This window comes from Archocentrus centrarchus, chromosome 2 (assembly GCF_007364275.1).
Source record: "Archocentrus centrarchus isolate MPI-CPG fArcCen1 chromosome 2, fArcCen1, whole genome shotgun sequence".
Taxonomy (NCBI): Eukaryota; Metazoa; Chordata; class Actinopteri; order Cichliformes; family Cichlidae; genus Archocentrus; species Archocentrus centrarchus.
This window is the reverse complement of record NC_044347.1, coordinates 18,317,371-18,341,887: the sequence shown is the minus strand read 5'-3', so window position 1 is coordinate 18,341,887 and position 24,517 is coordinate 18,317,371. Positions and strand designations below refer to the sequence as shown.

At 41.3% G+C, this 24,517-nt stretch overlaps 1 long non-coding RNA gene across 1 annotated transcript; it reads left to right on the top strand.

Moving 5' to 3' along the window:
- The first annotated feature begins 23,592 nt into the window (after positions 1-23,592).
- On the top strand, positions 23,593-24,179 carry LOC115799060 (uncharacterized). The gene is made up of 3 exons (XR_004021521.1): positions 23,593-23,683; positions 23,775-23,816; positions 24,032-24,179. It is a non-coding gene; the product is annotated as an uncharacterized LOC115799060 (long non-coding RNA).
- Positions 24,180-24,517: the final 338 nt, after the last annotated feature.

Sequence of the window (24,517 nt, the reverse complement as noted above, 5' to 3'; positions counted from 1 at the left end):
GCCCTGGATAAAGGTCTGCTGATGCTGATGGTGTTGGTCTGTCGTTTTGCTCTTGTTTCTATCCTCGGGGAGGAGGCTGATCCAGGTCTGAATCTTCCTGCTTTTGACCCACTGAGACATGTGTTTAGTATCATTTTTCATCCCTGCCTGTCAACACTTTCTTTCCCTGATTATTGCTCTGTCCTGCACAAGAAAAAAAAAAAGGTTTCAATCCACATTAAACAACACATACTTATTTCCTTTTAATTCATTTGCTTTCTCCTCGTCTTCATCTTCTCTTTTTTTCAATTTTTGTTTTTTCTTCTTTGTTGCATTTTTCTCATGCAGAGATATTGTTCATTTATCTACTCATTGTATTGTTTCAGGTATTTCCTCACTGTGTTTGTTTTATATAATTTGGACATTTTTACTATTTATTTGGCTATTCTTAATTTGAGCCCGCTTCCTGTTTTGGATTTTGAGTTCCCTCTTTAGTTCCAGAGCCGACTTCCTTTAACCTGCTCCTGTCTGTGGACGTTAGCCCAAATCAACTGTGTGTACAGAGGTTTTTCTCTGCCAGGTGGACCCTCTTACCAAACACAGAATCATTTCAAATTTTTAAAATGCTCTGTCCTTAAAAAAAAAAAAAACGATACAAAGAAGTAACTTCTTATAAGGCAGTCGCAGAGGTTATCAGATGAAGCAGAAAGCTTCCCCTGTATTATCTTCATTTGTTTTCCAAAGCAGCCAATTTGGAAAGCATGCCTAAACATGATTTGTCTTGTGTGAAGTAAAGCAGGCCTTTTTTTGAATAAGCAAATTCAACATTTGTTCAACATGTTCTTTGGGTCTGTTTGTGTATTTTATTACACGAACAATGTTGTGTGTCTGTGTGCAGAGGTGGGAAGTAACGAAGTACAAATACTTCGTTACTGTACTTAAGTAGATTTTTTAGGTATCTGTACTTTACTTGAGTATTTATTTTTCTGAGTACTTTTTACTTTTACTCCCTACATTTTTACACAAGTATCGGTACTTTCTACTTCTTACATTTTCAAAACAGACTCGTTACTTTTTAACACGTCAGGGAGAAGTTTGCGTTTTCGGTCAGTGCGCCGTCAGTCATCAAGCGATCTGAGCCGGAGGAATATTAACATATAAGAGACAATCGTACTGGCGTATCCTCCATCACCGGGGCTTATCGGGTACAAAGGGATTAAATACACAAACCCATGTAATTAATGTCTCATTTATAGCGCTATAATCAGGGGTCACAGCGGGCCGGACCGAGTCCGTAAGTTATGTTCGCGGCACATAAACAGCTTAGCTAGCGGTACTGAAGAGGAGCGAGCATGAAGGGAGTAACGTGTGGCAGATAAATGCAACGTTTCTAAATGCTCAACAAATATCAGCAAACACACAAAGTGGGTGCAGTTTGTCACACAGTGTGTCTGCTAGCTAAAAGAAGAGCTGCTGCATTTCAGGGAGAAGTTCACTCAGAGATGGAGAAAGAGGACAGGAGAGGAAGAAGAGAGGTTAGATTTAAAGGTAAGGACTGGAAAATAAACTGAAGTATGCTGACTTTGTGTTATTCAAAGATTGTATGAAAATACTGCAGTTTAGTACGTAATAAACAGGTTATCTTGTTGTACTGTATTTACAGTAAAGCTCTGTGTTGGACTGGAGCACAGTGTTTGTGTTCATGGTCAGAGTTACAGGTTACATCAGTGCAGCAGATATGAGTTTGAATCAAAGCTGCTGATGCTGAGATTCATTCACTGAATCCAACATTTCTACAGCCTGTATGCTGTCAGTGTAGGGGATGGAGATCAGCTCAGATAGCTGTGAAATACTGGGTTACATCTTTGTGAGTTCAGTTCATCCACACAGAGCAGTAAACCTCAGAGCAGCAGCAGCAGGTCAGCTGATCACAGCCTGCACACCAACATCATTTACTGGAGCTCACAATAGAAAGCTGTGATTCTTCTCCCCATGCAGAGCCACTACAGCTGATCTTAGGGTTCCTCCACCTTCTGAATCCCACTGTAACCCCTGAGTATCCTCATGTTTGTGTTTAGGTGGAGGCACAGTCACCCTCTACTATGGAGGACACAGAGAACAGAGCTGTGTTTAAATTCCCTTTCACAGTTTGTGATTCAAGCTGAGTACATTCATTAGAATTAAAATTTAGATGGAATAACGTTTGTGTTCTCATGTATTATTTTATATATTACAATAATATATAATAAGGTTCAGTTAGCTTTACACAAAAATAGCAGGTAGAAATGTCCTCCAAAGAGCTACTTTTACTTTCTTACTTTGAGTAAATTTCAGAGCCTGTACTTTTTTACTTTTACTTAAGTAAAGAAGTTGAACCAGTACTTCGACTTTTACCAAAGTATTTTTTAACACAAGTACTTGTACTTCTACTTAAGTACAGAATGTCAGTACTTTTGCCACCTCTGTCTGTGTGTGTCTCTCTCTCACACACACAAACACAAATCCAGTGATGGATGCATCCGTGGTAATTTGGGGTCTAGTATTTTAAGAGAACACAAAGATGACCAATAAATCAATAAGGAGGAGCTGGGAATTGAACACACTGTTGTGGTTCTGCTGGCAGAAGTCCAACCATAATTTTCCGAAGGTCCACAACTACAAAGTTTAGCCTAGCTATTAAGCATCCAGCATAACATAGTCTACAGCCTCTCTTGATGTGTGTAAACATATTGATTTTTAAAGATATTGTGAGTATAGTAATTTCAATTCTTGATACAGGCTCAAGGTGACTGAATTCAAAATTTAAGTGGAATAAATGAAAATTTAAATACAATTATTCAAACTGATCGTTCAAATTGAAACATAAATAACTTAAATACAGTGTCAGGTGGTTCATATTTCTGCCCTTTTTGCTGATGGGAAAGAGTTTTATAGCCTGTTTATGTCCTGTTTATCACACAGGGGAGAATATGAGATAAATGCATGCAGTGGAGATTTGACAGTTGGGTGAAGGATATTTGTCTATGTAAATATATCCTGGTAGCTCGTAGCTGCTATATAAATCTTTCAAACACCTTTCACATCAGTTTCTCTGCAGGACTCCTTGAAACACAACAATGGCTCAAGTCTTCCTCTGCATCCTGCTCCTGATGAGCTTATCTGGAACATTTTGCAAGTATGTTTACATTGGTGAGAGAAAGACTCGGGATGAAGCTTTGAGTTACTGTCGACAGAAATACATGGACCTGGCCCCCGTCAGTAATGAACGGGACAATCTCAAACTTATGAAGCTCTACCACAGTAATGATGAGTTTATGTGGTTTGGACTTGAAAATATTTCCTCACTGAACAAATGGATGTGGTCAGGAGGTGGAGAGGTGACCTGGTTTTTCTGGAAAACAGGTGAACCTAACAACCCAAATGATGAATTTTATGGCCGTATAAATAATGAAGGCAGGTGGTATAATGCAAAAGGAGACCACAGGGATGCCTTCTTCTGCTACAGAGCAGTGGTGGTGCAGGAGAACAAGACTTGGGAGGAAGCTCTGGAGTACTGCAGGGAGCAGTATGATGACCTGGCCAGCGTGGCGTCACAGACCGAGATGCTGCTGATCCAGAGAGAGCTGAAGAAACATCACACCACTGAACACGTCTGGATTGGACTGCGTTTCTTATCTGAGGACTGGCTGTGGGTGGACGGGCAGGAGATGGACTATGAGGCTTGGGGTCAAGGGGGAAAACCATCATGTCCAGATCCCAGGAGGAAGTGTGCAGGCTTACAGGTGACAGGAGGGAGTCAGAGTGTTTGGGTGGCTCAAGACTGCGAGGAGAGGCTTAATTTTATTTGCTACTGAGCTAGTTTATTTTGCAAAATTCATTGGAGTGACTCATTAGTTATTATAGTTCATATAGTTTGGCTGTTTATCTCATTTGTTTATGAGCATTTTATTCTTCTATGTGCATCATGAAATCAGCTTTTTATCATTCTGTATCAATGTTCAAAGAATCAAACACTAAAATGTTAATAAACTTGTTAAAAAGAATAAAAATATTTACATTGAATTAAACTACTTTTTCCCCAAAGACTCAATTTTATTAGCTACTGAGCTAATTTTACTTTGAATTAGCCCTTTATTTACTGTGGTTTAATTGTAGTTTGGTTGTTTATCTCAGTTGTTTATTTATGCTGATGTGTGTTTGTTTGATTTTGATCTTGTCAGAGTGGTGTGGTTTAAACTTTGTAAAGCTAACACTCACATGCATGTCGCTTTGGCTCCGGGCCTTTTAAAAAGTGCTAAGTCTTTATTCAATAATCCAGTAGATGTTGGGAGGAATGAGAGCTTGTAGCAGTTTGTTTACAGCTACTTGCTCTGTAACGTCTTCCTGAAGGTAACAGCTCGTATTCTGTAAAAAGGGTGTGGGATGAATCCTTAACAATCCTGTAAGTCTGCTGAACAACAACTGTTTCATACGTTGATTGGAGAGACTGTTGGTGCTTATTTACAACAATTTTCATGGCAATTTTTACCATGCATGTTTAAAAGATCCATATTCATGGTCTTCACATTGTAAATATCATCTGTCCTTTGCTGATTAGAGAGAGTTGATTCTGTGATTTAGTAGCACCAGAGTTTCCTTAAACATCAACCTGTTGTTCTGGATCCTGGAGAGTTTATTGTGGCAAGTGTCTGTAAGCAGTGAATAAACTCAGCATTTGAGAAGAAGTGTGTCCTCTAGGTTTTTAATTTCAGAGTGTGTATTACTAGTCGGGTTAATGTGTGTGTGTGTGTGTGCAGAAAGTTTCCCCTACATCATCTTCATTTGTTTTCCAAAGCAGCCAATTTGGAAAGCACGCCTACAGACAAAAACATGATTTGTCTTGAGTGAAGTAAAGCAGCCCTTTTTTGACTAAGCAAATTCAACATTTGTTCAACATGTTCTTTGGGTCTGTTTGTGTATTTTACTACAGGAACAATGCTTTTAAATTCATGAGGATTTCACGCTGGTGAAAGAACCCTCCTGCAGATCACAAATGTTTCCAGGATCAAGAATTTATATCATTTTATACTCCTTTCATTCTCCCATTCATAGAGCATGGAAAATGAACAGAGTACAGTATGATCTCTGCGTGTGTGTGTGTGTGTGTGTGTGTGCGTGTGTGTGTGTGTGTGTGTGTGTGTGTGTGTGTGTGTGTGTGTGTGTGTTGTGTGAAAGAGGTGCGCACACACACACACACACACACACACACACACACACACACACACACACACACACACACACACACACACAAAATCAAGTGATGGATGTATCTGGGGCAATTTGGGGTTTAGTATTTTATGGGGACTCTTCTCACCACACACAGTTGCAAAAAGATGACCAATAAATCAGTCTCAGAGTGACTGAATTTAAACTTTAAGTGGAGCAAATGAAAATTTAAATTCAATTATTCAAACTGGTCCTTCCAATTGAAACATAAATAACTTAAATACAGTGTCAGGTGGTTCATATTTCTGCCCTTTTTGCTGATGGGAAAGAGTTTTATAGCCTGTTTATGTCCTGTTTATCACACAGGGGAGAATATGAGATAAATGCATGCAGTGGAGATTTGACAGTTGGGTGAATGATATTTGTCTATGTAAATATATCCTGGTAGCTCGTAGCTGCTATATAACTCTTTCAAACACCTTTCACATCAGTTTCTCTGCAGGACTCCTTGAAACTGTCATGGCCGGGGAGGAAACGGGCGAGGAAGGGCAAACACGAAGGACTCCAGAGAACGACATATCTTAAAAGGGTATTTATTTAGGTAGGGGAGGAAAACAAATACAAAAAACCCTGGAAGGGAGACGAAGGGTGAACAGCTTCAGCGAGGATGAAAGGCGCACAGTGAGCTATCTGATGTCAGGAGATAAACACTGCAGACAAACAGGAACCTAGAAGACCCAGGCATCAGTCACATTCATTCATCCCCCAGTCATCTAAATGGCTATTTGAAGAACAAGTTATGCTAATAGATTAACAGTAAATAAGTAAATATTGTCTATATATATATTAGGGGTGGGGCTATTTATCAAATTAATTAGAAGCTTTGTAATTAATTAATCGAAATTAATCGCATTTTAATCGCATTTCAATATTTGACATGAGAAATATTAATTTAAGTTTGGTTGATGAATAAATCAATATACATAAGCTTAAACTTTGTTTATTTTCCCACCAGTCTACTACACAGACCAACGAAGGGTGGAAGTGCTCCTGTGATAAGCAAACTCCTGAAATTAAAGTTAAGCATCATAACTGGATAGTTTTATTCAACATTAATGTCTCACTTAATATAGTTGAAAATTAATCATTCTCTCAGCTGTATTCCTTGATGTTGAAATGTGTTATGCTTGTTTTAACAGCTTATTTTGAATTAAAGACTTAAAATTAAACCACAAAAAGGAGAAAAAGTTCGTTCTCCGTTTAACCAGCTGCTTTTACACAGCTGTGCTTCACACTCACGGTTGCTAGGCGACATGAGCTACGCAGAGGTGAGGACAGGTGACGCTGATATGAACGCTAGCCGCTCACGTCCTCCCTTTGCGGTCTTCGTGGGCTCTGAAGGACGTGGGCCGGGTCCTTCGCAGGATGCGGCCCATGAATTTGGACATGCTGTGTCATATAATCTGTATGCCGGGAACTCGTGCACTGAGAAACGTTCCACGGTGCAAAGTGCGTTAAAATGCGTTAAAATCTTTAATTCGTTAATTTCCCCATAATTAATTAATTGAAATTAACACGTTAAAGTCCCACCCCTAATTATTTATATATATATATATATATATATATATATATATATATATATATATATATATATATATATATATATATATATATATATGAGCCCCCAGCTATTCAAATGCATTTCTAACATAAGTGAATAGTATGTAATAGTATGTATTGCTTAGCTTTTCATATATGTCCTCTATATTATCTTTATAATAAAATTTTACTATTTAAATTTGCAGCAGCTTGAACTATTAAAGGAGTTATTTTTGCATTACAAACATGTACAGGGAGGTGATTAGTGTGACTGTCATAGTTTGCAAGGTCACATGACATAATGAAATCCATGTTAAAATTGACATATCTCACTTTGCAGGTCCTCTTCCAGAGCCTCACATCATGGCCAGCAGAGAGAAACTGAAAGACACACGTCCACAACCAGGGATATGCAAGTTGCTGCATGGAGTTGAAGGGGATGAGGAGCTTATCGTCTACATGGATGTCTTCTTAAGTTGAAAATCCTGAGGAATTTAGTTTAATGTTGAAATGCAATTGATGTGCCTTTTGTAAATACATTTTCTCTACAATGCAAAATGGACCTAAATTGTGTATTTGCTAATATATATATTTTTTATCATCACTGCTCCATGTACAGTGTTTAATATAATTAATAAATGTTTGCAAGAAACTGCCACAAACCCCGTTTCTTTGTTCCACAATGGAAGCTTTAATTTGAGCATTTTTTCTCCTCCACGTGCTCCATTGCCAAATGTGTAAAATGTACAAAAATATGCAATTTACATGTAAAAGAAGTACATATGCATATCACTCAAGACAAGCTATTTACAAAACATTTTACAGAATTCTTCACATCAATTCATTCATTAATAGCTATAAAAAATTTTTTTAAAAAGCACAGGATAGATTTGATTTCCATCACAGCTGCTTGCAGTAATGAATGTTCATCCAAGAAGTGTGAGCTGAAGGGGCAGGGAGGCTCTGACCTGGTTTGTCTCCTTTCAGACACTGTCACACACTGTCCTCCTCCACAAAGAATTTTAAACTTGGCCCCTCATCTCTCCTGATCGCTCTCCCTCAACAGACATGCATTTCTGTGTCCACTGGAAAATCGTGGAAACTCAAATACAGAGTTTTTTGTTTATTATTGGAACAGCGTGGCACACTGTAGTAACATCTTGATGACTGACATGCTTGTTTGGTGGGCTGCTGCTGAGAAAGATGGACACAAGAAGAAAGCAAAAAGAAAATTATGAATCACATCAGAACGTGGAAATGGTTTGGCATATAGCTTTCAGGTCAATATTTAAAACACTACTCTAAACAACAGTGTTGGAAGATGTCAGTGATTTTTACATTAATATAGAAAGTAAATCTTTTAACATTACAGCACTGACAGGCAGCAGAATATATTTTAGCTACCTGTGGCTAAAGTTGATGCTAGTTAGCTTACTTTCCAATCGGAGACTGTTTCTTTTACACACAGACACAGAATGGTAAAATGACAATGGTGGATAACGTTACCACGGCTAACTAACACGTAAATACTGTCATTGTTAACCTTACCTTTCGCTATATCATAAAGAAGATGAGCATCCATGAATTTTCCAGGTAGGTCTCTGACAATTCCAGGTCTTGTCTCAGACAATTGCAGAAGAATTAGGTCACCCTGCTAGCTTAGCTGAAAGCAATACTGTCAGTGATGACTGTTTAATGTTTCGTGTAGATATTCTGAATGAGAGGCTACTCCATTTAGCTGCAGATAATGAAGCTGACCCATTAGTTCTCCAGATTTTGGAGGAGGTGGAGTGTTGCTTGCACAAGTCTTTGTACCACACAAAAACTGTCGGGAGACCTGGATATTTGCTGCCCGCTGATGCCTTTGAATCATTTTTGCTTGCGGGTGTGTCAGTTATGGATACTGCCGAACTTTTCGGGGCTGCTAAACTGAAGTCAAAGGCGCAGGCAGTGTTGCCAGATCTCGCAACAGAAACAAGCAACCAGCTCTATGAAAACAAGCCCAAAAGAAGCCCAACTGGCAACCCACAACATTGTGTAAAAACTGAGGCCGCTTTTAAACAGCATAGCTCTGTAGTAGTATAGCTCACTTCTTTGTTTTGTCTCATTGTGTTTTGGAGCAGTAAAACCCATGTTTCTTAGCCTCATAGAAGAGAAGGGTGCACAGATTTTTTTTTTTTTTTTGTGGGTGCTTCTCTGTATTAGCATGTTGAACTAAATCAGCATAGTGAGCACATATTTCACACTTGCAAAATCTGGGGAATGCCTTTGGTCCATTAGGACCGCAGGTACTTTCATAGGTGTATGCGGACACATATTTTGAGGGGGGGGGAGGCAGGAGGAGCACAGGGGTGCCTAATCAGCGCCGTTCCTCTGTTAATGATCATTTCATATGCACAGCTGTTAGATACAGAAAATGCGACTAGAGAAATAATTTGGTCGCCTCGTTTTGGCGCCCCCCTCTTGTGCGGCGCCCCTATGCATTGCATATAGTGCATACCCACTTTTAGCGCCACTGTCTCCCATCTGAGCTCGGATCCATTCTGTAAGTGTGCTCTCTTTCTCCCACTCTTTATTATATTTTTTTCTATATTTTCCCCGCTTACTGGAGTTCATTCTTACGCTGCCTCCTCACTCTGGGCCAGGGGTGGGCAATTCCAGGCCTTGAGGGCTGGTGTCCTGCAGGTTTTAGACGTGTCCCTGATCAACACACCTGAATCAAATGGCTGAATTACCTCCTCAGTATGCAGTCAAGTTCTCCAGAGTCCTGCTAATGACTTCTATATTTGACTCAGGTGTGTTGAAGCAGAGACACATCTAAAACCTGCAGGACACCGGCCCTCGAGGCCTGGAGATGCCCACCCCTGCTCTGGGCTGTTATGAGTGTTTGTTTGGGTATACGCCCGGTCAACTTGCATGGGCAGGAGCGATAAACGGGAAACGGGGGCTTGGAAGGGACAAACTACCTACCACCAGGGTTATTATAGTTAACGAAAACGAACAAAATAACGAAAACTGAAATTGAAAAAACATTGTCGTTAACTGAAATAAATAAAAACTACAATTAATAGGAAAAATCGATAACTAAAACTGTATTGTGAGTTTAAAAAACTAACTAAAACTAACTGAAATTATTGTGGATTGATAATTTTTCCGCTCTCTGAGTTTAAGCTGGGAGCGCCGTAGGGCAGCTGTGTGCGTGTGTGTGCACGAGAAAGCGGCAGAGTCGTTCTGAACCGATCGGGTTCAGAGCGGGTCCACGCTGCCGCAACGCTGTGATTAACCTGTTCAGTTCTTGTGCGTTTCCGTCTACTTTATCAGTAAGAGAATAACAATCAGGAATAATAATCAAAGCATCAGTATAAGGACTCACAAATGTCAGAAAATTGCTGGAGGGAGACTGCTGTCGGAATGGACGTGAGGAAATGAAGGAAGTGGAAAAACAGGGACAAATATGTTTGCAGCCAAAAAACTGAGCACAAAGAGCAAGGACCAAAAAAAAGTCCCAGCTGGCACCGCAGCACACGATCACAAGGTTATTAACACACACAACACACACAGCTACACAAGCATAAATGCAGACATGAGGTCGGACACTTCTGTAGGTTGTGTACAGAGGCTGCAAAGACCTTGCAAGTCTAATCAGCGAGCATCTAACCAAGCTAGCTCCAAAACACAAGCAGCTTCGGGTGGTGGAGAACATCAGGATGCAGCTGGATTTGAAATTTGACTCCTTCAAAGAGTTTGTTTTTGTCAAACACCACATGTAGATGTTGTTAATCTACTGCACTGACACTGGAGTTTATTGGGAGTTTATTGTAGAATTTATTGAGTTTGGGAGTTCATATTTTTCTTTGTTTCTCCCTGTTGATGCTCATGTGTGTCCTAATTATTCCACATTTAGCACGTAGTGCTTCTGTCTTGTGAACTGTTGGTTGTTGAATTAATTTCTTTATGGTATCTTGAGTTTTTATTACACAATAGTCACTTTTGCGCATTGAATCTTGCACCTGACAAAGTGTGAAAATACTAAAACTAACACTGAAACTAATGAAACTAAACTAAAACTAAGCATAAAACTAAGCATAAAACCTAAAATAAAAAATAAAAACGAGCAAAACCACTCTGAAAACTAATTAAAACTAACTGAATTAGAGAAACAAAAGTAAAAACTAACTGAAACTAAATGATAATGTAAAATCCTAAATTATTATAACCCTGCCTACCACTCGTCTTTTGCTTTTGTAGCAGGGCGGCAATATCTTACGCTCGCAAGAGCTCTAAAATTTCCGACAACGCCACCGGGGGAAAAGATCCCTCTGGAATAATAGATAAATTACTACAAAGATTACAAGGTTCACAAGTTCGAAATGCACCAGGCCAAAGAAGAGGGATCTCTCTTAATAATCCAATAAAATACTTTATTTAAAACAAGAAAAACACACAATGCGCAATAAAACCAACATACACTTAATAAAACAAAAATATTCAGCTGCACGAAACACATTAAAACCCTCCCAGCCTCGGCCACAACAACTCTACTAGGCCAAGGGGAAGAATGATAAAATACAACAATAATTATAATGGGAGATATAAACATATGGACTCACCAGTGGCTGGACTGGATCCGGACCGAAACACACACACACACACACTACACACAAGGGCGCACAGCGCCACAGCGTCACCCAGTGCACAACACTGCAAATGTGGCACGCAAGACTTCCCACCACCAGGGCACGGACCCCTCGACCACTGGCTCGCCCACACTAAAACAAAAGATAAGAACACAATTAAAACACACAAGATCAGCTGAGTTCAAATTAAAAAGAAAAGAACACACAGAGCTCACAGGCTCACGCTATAAAAAGGTGTCTCAGAGCTTTAAGCGCCCAAATAAAATTGTCCGAGGACTGCGACACTGCTGCAACTTCACACTTCTGGGTTAAACCTGCTGGTCCCTGAAGTAGCCAGCTCGAACCCGTAGCCGCATGCCACTCTCGACAACAGCTTAACAGTGCTCCTCATGCACGTTATTCTTGTAAAGCAAAACAATCCTTATTTGGCGAACACCCCTCGCAAGCCCCGTAGGCAAAACGAGCCCGTAGGCAAAACAGCAGACTGGTAGGGAAGAAATCCCACAATAGTGGTAGCCACCAATTGACCCAGGGACACAAAACCTAAAAGAAATACAAACTAGATTTAGTATAGTCTGTGGTGGTTAGGGAGAGAGAAGGCACAACACCATGAAACTTACTCACCGTGATGGAATAGCCACGGGCACGCTCTCAAATTGGTCGCTAGCGGCGCCGATGTGCCACAGTTAGCCTAACGTGCTAAAAACAAACATGAATAAGCAACTTCTAGGCTTATAGCGGCCCATCCCGCCAACAGCAGTGACTTACCGTGTTCACGCAGTGAATCGCTTAAACTCCAGCGCAGCTACAGTTGCTGCTGAACACCCAAAATGGCAGAGGAAAAAGAGGACTGCTGCAAGACTGAATCCAAGCCCTCTTATGCTGCCGCGACACTGCACCATAATCAGCCACAGGTGTGACGCAACAGGCGGAAATGGAATGCGTCACCGGAACGGAAGGACCACCAAACTAAAGCCTCACCCGGCCACACTTAATTACGGGGCGCCGAGAGATATTCAAGGAGTTTCACTCGGAAAGAAAGTCAAGCCCAAATAAGCAACTCCACGTTGAAAAACAAACCCAAAAAACCGCAACCCGCGACTCACGAGATTTGCAAGCGACTTTAGAAAAAAACAAGCCCAAAGTCGCTTATAATAAGCGGGCTTGGCAACACTGGACGCAGGCATGCACAATCGACCTGCACATGGATTCTGCTCCTTCCTGTTTATTGACCAAGAGTAGAGGAGCTGGAGCAAGAAGGCCGCCCTCCTCATTTGCATGCTGAGGCAGAAAAGGAGGCAGAAATGCACATGGAAAAGGAAAAGGAGGCAGAAATGCACACGGTAAAGGAAAAGGAGGAGACAAGGAAATGTAAAAAGAACAAAGGCTTGTATAAGGAAAAGGCAAAACAAAATATATATATTTCTTGACGAAAACGCATGTGTAAGGAAAACGAAAAAGAAAATATATACATTTCCCGATGAAAATGCATGTATAAGGAAAAGGAAAAACACTATATATGTACATTTCTTGATGAAAACGCATGTATAAGTGTGGCCGGGTGAGGCCACACTTTCAATCCTTCCTGTCGTAAGCGATCAAGGACTACCTCTAACCGCTGTAGATGTTGTGACACGGAGGATGAAAAGATGATAATGTCATCGAGATAGAGAAGCAGGGACTGACACTGTTGGTCCCCAAACATCCGCTGCATCAGCCGCTGAAAGGTGCTGGGAGCATTACAGAGGCCGAAGGGCATTCGGTTCCACTCAAACAGGCCAAACGGTGTGCAAAAAGCAGTCTTTGGCTTGTCGCATTCTGCAACTGGAACTTGATTATACCCACTGGCCAAATCAATGGTGGAAAACCACCGAACTCCCGCCAATGCATCCAGACTTTCTTCAATCCGTGGTAGGGGAAATGCATCTTTCCTAGTCCTGCTATTCAAGAGCCGGTAATCGACGCATAGTCGCAGGCTGCCATCCTTCTTTCGGACCAAGACAATCGGGGAAGCGTAGGGACTACTGCTTTCCCGTATCACCTGCGCTTCCAGCAACTGATTGATGTGGTCCCGGACTACCTCGTAGTCTGAAGGAGGGATGCGTCGATAATGCTGCCGAACCGGAACGTCGTCCAGCAATGGTATCTCGTGTGATACGAGAGAAGTGCAACCCAAATCACTATCCCCGCTAGAGAAAACGGAGATGTATTTTTGCAGGCAGGATTTTACATCCTGTTGCTCTAATTCGGTCAATACCGAAAGGTCCATCGCCTCAAGCTTGCCCTGGACAGAAGTGGCAGTAGTTTGAGGGGCAGCTGCAGGGGAAACACCCATCTTGCTGACCCCTGCCAGAAGGCTAACCACCACTACCCCACTTAATGTCCCCAGACTAGTGTGCGGATGCAGGAGAGCCTCCATGGTCCCTACATTGGTCACCAGAAGATAGGCAGTGCCCTTGGTAACCTGGAGGCACAGGATCCGGCACTTGTCCCAACAAGAAATCTACAGGTAGCCGAGGTTCTTGGCCAAACATCAAGAAAAAGGGTGACTCACCAGTACCCGGGTGAGGGGTGCTGTTATAGCAAAACAGCACATGTGGTAGACATGAGGCCCAATTGTGCTTCCGAGAGAATGGCAGTGTACGCAATAGGTTATAGAGGGTTCGGTTTAACCTTTCGCACTGACCATTACCAGCTGGGTGATACGGGGTGGTGCGAGACTTAGCCACCTGGTACAGTGTACACAGCTGCTGGATCAAAGAACTCTCAAAGTTGCGGCCTTGATCAGAATGGATCCGACTGGGGATCCCAAACTTGAAAAACCATTCAGTCATGAGGGCATGGGCCACCGTTGGGGCCCGCTGATCCCCAGTAGGGACCGCGATTGTGTACTTACTGAACACATCTGTGATCACTAAGATGTGTTCCAACCCATTACGGGATGGTTCCAATGTGGCGAAGTCAATGGCCAAAACCTCATTTGGTTTGGATGCCGACAGGTGGCCGATATAACTATGAGACCCTGTCCCCGAGTTCTTAGCCACCTGACAGCGTCCGCACTTCTGAACCCAATGCTTAATATCGGCAAACATACCTGGCCAATAGCAACGCTGCCGCACCAACTCGGTCGTGCGCTCAACGCCTTGGTGCCCGTGCTCCTCATGTAACCATCGCAAGACATGGGGCCGGAGAATTTCAGGGAGGACCAGCTGCAACACTTCTTCTCCCCCGTCAGGTCGGAAGACCCGACGGTAAAGCACTCCATCCTTCTCAAGCAACCGGTCCCACTGGCACAACAACACAGCCACCGACTTGGAAACCCGGTGCTTGTCATCCACAGAAGGTGGTGCCTGCCTTTTCCAGAAGACTAGGAAGTCTTGCAACAGAGAATCAGCCTCCTGAAGAGCCCGTATCTCGGCTCCAGAGCGAAAAGGGAATGCGGATACAGCCACCTGGGTTGCCGGGGGTCCTACAGCCCCAACCTGAACCTGCTGGACGGAGGTAGGGACCATTGATATTGGGAGTATGTGCTCTACCAGATCATTTGCCGACACACACTGTCGGGAGAGGGCATCCGCAATCTTGTTGCTACGACCTGAGCGATACCTGATCTCAGGTAACTTGGTCGCAACTTGGTCGCTAGCGGCGCCGACGTGCCACAGTTAGCCTAACGTGCGTGATCACGCAGTGAATTGCTTAAACTCCAGCTCAGCTACAGTTGCTGCTGAACACCATGTGACGTAAAATGCGGCGTTCAATGACCAGAAAAAACGGCGTCTTTTACGCTGCTCACCATGGTGCATTCAGAACGCCGTAAAATACGGCGTGTTGATGGGATTTTCGCCATAAAAAACGGCGTTTTTAAATTAATTCTTTATTAAACGCGAAATATGACCTTGATGGCTTGCCATAGGAATACAGCAGCTCTTTGTTTAGCTAGCAGACACAAACTGCAGACACTTTTTGTGTTTGCTGCTATTTGTTGAGCATTTAGAAACGCTTCATTTAAAAGTACCTGCCACCCGTTTCTCCCTTTATTTTTGCTCCTCTTCGGTAGTGCTAGCTAAATGCTGGAAGTACCGCGAGCACAACTTATGGACATCTGCGGCCCACTGTAACCCCTGATTATAGCACTATAAATGATACATAAATTATATGGTTTATCCTCTTTAATCTTTTTGCATGCGATAAGGATACGCCAGTACGATGGTCTCTTCTTCCGCTATTTAGGGTCAGATCGGTTTGATGTTTGATTGCGCACTGACCGGAAATAAAAACAGTTCTGGCGCGTTAAACCTAAAGTAACGAGTCTATTTTGAAAATGTAAGAAGTAAAAAGTACAGATACTTGTGTAAAAATGTAGGGAGTAAAAGTAAATAGTAGTCAGAAAATAAATACTCAAGTAAAGTACAGATACCTAAAAATCTACAGTAACGAAGTACTTGTACAGCTGGAGGTCCTTCATCAACCACCTGATCAGCAAGTGTTAAGGTGAAGAAAAGAGAACTTTGTAGCTGCTCCATCCACTGCTGTTTGTTCACAGGCGAAAAACTGCAGTACTGAAGTTAAAATATGCAGATAAACTGTTAATAAAAAAAGTATTTCTTATTCGATTCATTGATGGAATAATCGATAGAATACTCGATTACTAAAATAATCGATTTATGCAGCCCTAGTCAAGAAGCTATCTGAATGATTGGTTCATGTCATTTCTAGCTGCCAGTAGCAGTTGCTTTACATGTCACTGCACGAAAAGAGGCATATCTGTCCCCGTATACTGACGCGGGCGCACCTAGTTATCGTCAGCTTTCGTCAGCATACGGGGCAGCTCATATTCGTTCGCCTGAGACGGATATGGTCATTTACGTACCACCAGAAGCAGCGGGGGGTAAAGGTACGGGGGGAGCCGGCATGCGGGAGGTGTTAACGACTCCACTTTACATATGAATAGCAGCGCCTCAAGCCGAAGCAGCGGCAACAGACCCATGTGGCTTCTCAGTCATTGGATGATAAAAATGACATCACAATTCAGTATTCACATGTGATTGGTTGGTAGATCTGTCCCCCCATTGGCCTTTATAAAGACAGGCCTGGGTAAGCCCCTCCCTAATAAATAATAACCTAGTAATAAAAATTATTTTTAATTATTATTTCTGTGATATACCTTGTATGTTATGTTGTATTCATGCCATGCTAATAACCTCAACTAAAAGGAATTCACTGAAAGTTTGAGTCTCTTGACTTTGAATGTACACATAGCAGATAAGACCCTGAATGCAAAAAAAAAAAAATTAATCAGCCCATCTTTGTCATCAGAAACAATGGTTATGTGACAAAGTACCAACTCCTGCATCCTGTGAATAAAAGACAAATGAACAAGTACTTTGAAAAAATTTAACACTGATAAAATTACTTCAGTGATTTTGGTCATTAACCCTTGAGGCACCTTTAAACTGATTATACACTTTTTATCTTTTAGGTCCCAAAATGTTACAGCTGCTGAAACTATAAACATTCAATGTTAATTATTTTCACCTGCACTGCATCACCTTTTTATTAAAAAGGTGATGCAGTGCAGTGGTGGGCCGTCAGGGCCTGCAAGGCCTTCTCTGCTGGCCTAAAAAATATCTGTATCACAGACTGATGTTAATTATATCCTGTCCATCAATACTTGTTAAATTATTCGAAATGGTTTGTACGGTTCCTTTCACAGCTTTTCCTGTGGTCGCGCTGTTTCCAGACGTGTGTTTTCATATTAAAGCATTTAACCAATCACATTTCAGCCATCATTTGTTCCCAGGGTCAAAGAAATCTGCCTGGAGGCCTTCATAATCAGTTCTGCGGGCCCGTAGCACAAAAATAAGTGTCGATCAAACAGTTTGATCAACCAATCAGATTATGAGTTGGCAACACCGAGGCCCTCTAGCAGGCGTACGGTAACGTCAGCATATTCATACACTTTGATTGGATAGTCAGTGTACTAGCCAGAGCTAGCAAACTGCATCTGTAGCGAGCTGCACAAGCAAAAATATGGTTGTGTTGATTTTATAGCTGTTTTGTCAACCCACAATGGCTGAAGGAGGAGAAGAAATGGATTTGGTTGCAGATTTATTGTCAAAGCCAAGACGGACTTTTCAAGAAAAGCTGGACATCATTAAGAAAGGTCGGGCAACTCCGAAGCTAGCAAGCCTGTCACAACCGGGAAAAGGATGTGTCCACCACTTTCAGTCCACTAATTACGAGCGGTACCACTGGCTCACAGGCCCCGAGGAACACTGCAAATTGTATTGCTGGGAGTGCTTGTTGTTTGCCACTGATCGACATGGTGTTTGGAGCCACACTGGGTTTGTAAATTTGACTTGCCTAACCAAGGCAGCAACGAGACACCAAAGCACTGCCGGACACTTACAAGCAAAACATTCGGGGACACCAGAGCGGATCACCTGAGCGAGCAAGTGCGCAGGGAAGCGGAGCTCCACGACGTAAAGGTGAAGAATAATAGGGAAATCTTAAAGAGACTGTTAGATTGTCTTTTTTTTGGGGGGGGGGGCAAGCAGGAACTTTCATTTCGGGGTCACGATGACTAAAATGTTTCTCTCTTAATAATAATTTTAGGAGGTTGTTATCAATGCAGTTTTATATGTGTCGCAGCTGTAGCGGCAGTAAAAGGAGACTTGTGAACCTTGGGTTTGTTTCTTCGGTAAATGCTTTTATTATGGCTACATGAGCTCTCAATCTGCGATGCAACAGCTCTTTCTACTGCATTTCTGCATAAAAAGATGTTTTTATTGCCATAAAATAGTTATTGAGGGTGGAGTGATTCAGACGGATCACTACTGAAGGCCTAGGTGTGAAATGCACGGCCGCCACTGCTTTTTATATACATTTTGGGTTGTTCAGAAGAAGCCAGATTTTATATAAAGTTAAAAAAAACAATAAGTAATATTTTCCAAAAATAAAACTGCATTTCCAAGCTAACTACACAAATACAGCAGACCAACAAAACAATCCAATACGTCTTACCGGCTTCCTTCTTACACGACACCGGGCAGAGTTTGTAATGGCTGCCGCCTTTTCCGGAACGTGAGGCTGACTGTAGCGGAAGCTGCGGCGAACCGTCTGTAGGTTTTTCAAGAAGCTGTAAAACATTTTTGTACATTGTAAATAAACACAGTGTAAACACAGTGTACACAAACAATATTCAGGCAAAAAAAACACACACACAAACATACAACACCAATAGATACTTACACACAATTATATCACTGTCCACGCATTAGAAACCCACTCGCGTTGTGAGGCAAACAGTCTGTGGAAAAAAACATGAAAATAAATAAGAGTAAAAACATTTTAAGTTCTTCTCTCCTCCACACATTGAATACTGCTGCTTTGTTTCTGATTCTTACCTCTGCAGAGGAGCATACCGGCTTTTATTGGATTCAGAGTTGTGCAGGCCGCGAACTGCTTCCTGTAAGATGAAATAAAAATAAGAAACCAAATCACAATACGTCTGTCAGCTTACTGTGACCATTCCTCCACTCTTAGTATTTTTGTTTTAGAAACGACCAAGTCTTACCGCGGTTTTCGGATCGTGCTGCCGTCTTTTCCTCGAGTCCTTCTGTAGGTGAGGCTTTGTTAGAGCATGGAGTGTCTACACAATAGACGCCATGTTGTCTTTCAGTCGCGCTCGTACAAACTTGAGTAACTGAGTCGATAACCCACTCACTGCAGCCAGCAGCGTCTTCTCGTCTGCAGCGGGGCTGGTTGAGGCTGGCCGGTAGAGAGGACCGCTTTCACCGGGAGCTTCTGGGGTGTTGAAATATAGACGATGTCCTCCATTGTCGTACCGGGAAAGCAGCGTAGACAAAAACCGCCATTCAGTTTGAACGGAAGAGAAGGAAGGCACTGATTGGTCCTACAGACCTTCAGCGTGATCCCGCACGTGATCTGTATTGTCCAATCACAGGCCAGGAATACCCACATCTTTACCCACAATACAAAGAGCCTCAAGGCGCTTTGTATTGTGGGTAAAGACCCTACAATAATACAGAGAAAACCCAACAGTCAAAATGACCCACTATGAGCTGGAAGATGTGTTGTTCACACATCCACTGTCTGTTTAAGCAGGACAACTGAGAAGGTGACTGTTGCATTAAAATTTTCCTTATTTTTTTTTTTATTTACCTTTTTACATTTACATTTTTCTCATGAAGGTTTTGCTGATATCTCTTATGTACATCCATGTATAGCAAAATAAAAGTTTATACATTTTCGTATTCCATCTGCCTTGGTAGTCTTTAATGTCATTAATGCATGTGAACATTCACTGAACGTTTATAGCAGCGTTCATGGGATGTTGTCTGAATGTTCAATGCTAGCTGGGAAGCCACTGCACAGGAGAGGATGATGGTGTGACAGACTTTTTGTTACAGTGAATTAGACTGAAAACTGAGTATGCTTTTCAATGAAAATAATGCTTGTGGTGTCACCAAAATCAAGATATAGCCTTTGTTTATCTCCCTCAGTCCACTAAAGTTCAGGGTTCACAAAAAACTCCATGACAAAGGCTCACAGACAGAAGCTCACAGACAGAAGCTCACAGCCTTATTGGAAAAAGGGACAAAAGCTGAAAACTTCCAAAAATATATTTCCAACTAGATAATTCAAATTTATAAATTAGAATGATTTCTTGTGAGATTAGTCTTGTTTGAATGTTTCGCTGTAGAAATAAAAATATGTTGGTTAAACTTGGGAGGGGTAGACCACTTGTGAGTACTGGTGAGTAGTTGATTTGCATTTGTATGACTCACAGAAACCTCCTTTACATATGAAAGTCTGCCCTAGACCTGACGAGAGGGGGGAGCTGAGGGAGCACTGACACAGAGAGTCCACGGCAGTTTCCCTACAGTTTACTGTTCTGACCAAAGCCTCCTGCTGAGAGCCCTAAAACTCAAGGCGCGCGTCAATATTACATACAAGAAACTGTCGAAAACCCCACTTTTCATGCAGTGTGTTTAGCAATTAATGAGCAGTAAGTCGTGGTAGAAACTGTTGGAAGCCGTTCTAAAGTGTTGGTGCAAGAAGCTGAGAGTGTGTAAATGAGGAAAAGTACGTTTCTCTGTATCTGTAAACTGTCACACAGAGGAAGCTGTACTTCATTTGTACATTTTATATTTATCAAGATACTGGTCACTGCCTCTTTAATAGAAATGTTTGTTAGGTATAATTATTGTGCATACTGATGTTGCTTGAAGAGTTCAGAATACAGGATCATATGGTTGTGATAGTATTTATAGTCACTTACTGCCCTCTGCTGGAGGAAACTGAAATTAAATTCGGACCTTAAATGTCTCCCTTCAACCTTGACCCGATGCCTGTGGTGGATGTAAACATTTAAGAACTGATCTTACACATAAAAGGAAACAGAACCACAGTACCAGAGGTTTGATTTACTGCAGAAAATCAAACGTGCGCATCTACGTGCGGATTTGACTTTGTCACTTTTTTCATTGAGCATAAAGTCTAAAAGAAAGAACAATCCTAGCTGGGGCTCAGTTAACTTTCTGTGTACAGCTGAACATACAACTCTGACAGACTGCAGGCCTGAATAATAGACTGTAAATATATTTTCAGAGACTGTGCTTGTAGTTACTGTTTCTCCATGTTACTGGTTTTCTTTAGGTTGGAGCATAAATCAATAAAATCTGATTTTTATTTTTTATTTATTTATTTTTTGAGCAGCTGTGGACATCGTGTTAATGTCCAGTAGAAGAGCTTACTGCGCACTGCGGGATGCAGCTTGTTTAGTTCAAGTGTGGGATCGGCGAAGCTTCTTTCGGCTGCTCTCTTACGGTTGGTGTCAGATGGAGTGTTAAAGTGCTTCAACTAGGATGTCTGGCCTCTGACTTAACGGGTCAAAAGTACTTTTAAGGGAAAGTGCTGTAGGGTGATTAGAGTTCACTGGACGAAAGCTTACTGACTGTAACATTATTATAACAACAATTGGGTAGGCAGGCAACACGTGCTGTTTACATTGTAAAGTAATAATTCGCCAATAAGAGTCTACTCTTACTATAGTCTGATAATGTTCACATATATTATATTATATATTTTTTTTACCTCTGTTATCTTTTTAGCAAAGTTAAATATTTATATGACTCCGCCCATGAACAGTTTATCCGGAACTGCAGAAGCTTTCAGCTGCGCCGGAAAAATAACATTAGTTTGAGGGAATGGAATGAAATGTCAGTTCTTGAATGTCATGAATATCGACCTCTCCCCCTTGGGTAGTGAGGGCACTTGATAATCAATAAAGGAATTGATCAAAGTACCAGAGTATCAGTGAGGCCTCCAGCTGCGCGTGCCGTGGGGTTTTGTTTTTGGTTTGATTCCTATTTAGATTTGTTTTTCGGGAGTGTATTCATTTGTCTGCTGCTCCACCCTGGCATGTGAGTTCTTACGGGCAGAAAGAAACATGGGTATTGCCCTTGGGATGGACTACCTTTTTTTTTTTTTTTTTTTTTTTTCCCCAACACGGTCACCTTGTTTCTCCAATCACAAAAAAAGAAGTTTGTAATCAGGTTGGTCCCCATTCAGCCAGCCAAGGCAAGCATATGCAAGAATGTGTACACTTTTTTTTTATAGGTTTCAGTGAAATTTAATTGGGTGTAAAGATCATTAAGGGTGCTTTTGACTGGTTGCAGTGAAATAGTTCCTGGCCTGCTGTGGGGATTATGGAGCAACCAGGCACTGCATTGTTCATCATGAAGAGAATAAGTGATGTGAAATAAAGATTTGTTTCCCTCGAGCTTAACTGAACAGAAACCTTTTGTGCGAATAAACTGTGTAACATGAAGATCTCTAACCCAGTGAGAGTTTGAGGTGACACTAAAGAACGATGCAGGCGACATTCATAAAGCCACCAGCATTAAACTGTTGGGTAAATGTTCCTGTTATTATTCTTCCCACATGTTTATGTTATTTGCGGGTGATCAGCTCTACAACTACAGCATACACTTCAATATAATCTGCACTTCAAGTGCAGATTATATTGAAGTGTATGCTGTAGTCCGCTCGTGCTACGTTGTTACTGTGACAGTCCAGCCAGGTTAACCTGACACACCTGGATTGATTCTGAGGAGATTTTCCCATTTCATGTTGCAAACATCAGAGACGACCTCTGCATCTGTTTTGCACAGACTTGCTTAAAAATAAATGATGCAATGCATAAAACAGCCTCAGAGTGTAAATGTGACAAATATCATTTTGATACCTTTGAGCATTTATTTTATCTTTTTTGAGTTTGTGTATGAAATAAGGTTATGGTGATGTGGATTTCAACCAGGACAAATTAACTTTCGGCAAATATTTTATTTCTTTCTTAGAAAAAAAGGTTATCAGTAAGTGCTGGATTTGAACTTAACACTAACATTTAATGTTCCTCACACCTTGAACTGTGTCTCCTGCAGCTCTAACAGCAGTGATCCAAACACAGCAGACTGTGCTGGCAGCAGTGGGAGAAGATGCTGAATTCAGCTGTCAGCTCTTGGAGACTAAAGACGTCCTTTAGGTCACATGGGACAAACTATTACCGCATCAAGAGACAAATTTAGCTTGTTTCGATAAAAAACTGGGCCAAACTGTGAATCCTGACTTTAGAGATAAAATAGAGTTTAAATCTGCTGGACTGCAGAAAACCTTCATGGTCATTATGAAGGTGACAGAGCAGGATGAAGGCTGCTATCACTGTTTGTTTAAAACCTCTGAAGGCTCTCTGACAGCGACAACCTGCCTTCAAGTCTATGGTAAGGACTTTACAACATTTTGATAAGTTCATGTTTTTTCCTTTCAAAGGTGCACCATTTTCGTCTGACACAAAGATGGAAAATGACAATGACTTGCAATCCTTCAGGCATAAAACATAATATATATTGTTACTAATATATATTGACTTTGAGAAATTCTTTCAAAGTCACTGATTTATAAATTGATGATTACTCTGTGATTCTAATGTTTGGGTTCATTTTCAGGTTTGGATGAGAAATCAGGATCTAATCACAGAAGTTTAGGTTTGTTAATATTTGTATGTTTTAAAGTCAGTTTTCCTGTTCAGTCTTTTTTCTGCTTTATAGATGTTATTTTATTGTTTTGTCTCCTGTGTTTCTCAAAGGAATCAGGATTTCAGTCATTCTGTCCTCTGTGTTGTTGGTTGTCTGTGTTGCTGCTCTCATGTTTGTCCTGCACAGACAGAAATCTCAGAGCAGGTACTCCTCCTAAACAGTTTCTCCTTTTGGTTCAGCTGATAAATGTTTGTGCAGCTTTAACTGTTCTTAAATCTTTCTGTCTGACTCACAGGGAGCTCCAGATGAATGAAACTATGAGCAGAGACCCTCAGGAGTAAGTCATTCTTTATTTTTTCATTTTACACTTGGAAAGTTATTTAAAACTTTTACTCTGTGATATTTAAAATCTTCTAACTTTCCTCTAGAGTTCATTCTTCTAATTCCTTTCTAATCTGATGTTTGCTGCACATGTTAACCAACTCTGATGCATATCTCTTTTTGCTCTCTAAGCTGTTAATATTAAGAGTGTTGTTTGGTTTTTATTTTAAGGATTGTAACTCCTCCTGTCAACCGAAGTGAAAATCAGCTCAAAAAGCGGACGCCTCCTGAGAGTCACCAACCAAACCATGATCCAGGACTTTCACCTTCACCAACACATAGACTCACTTTTAAATAATGTGGACTTTCTTTTGTTTTTTGCAGCTGTGGTGTCTTTCCTGAAGACATTCAAAAAAGACACTAGCTATTATTGATCTCAGTTAAGCCTTCAAATAGTTCTGAGTCAGGATTAACTAGTGCTGCAACTATGAATTATTTTAGTAATCGATCATGATCTGTTCTTGTAGCTACAGCTGAAGTAAAATAAAAAAAAATAACAGCTGAAATTCTCAACACAGCCAGTGCAACACGCACACACGGCAAAGAGCAGTGGAGCTGTGGGAAAAAAACATGTCAGCGATGATACACTCGGTTGCAGCGACAGAGCACTTTAATGGTGCTAATGTGGATGAAACAATCCGCTTACATGGAGACACC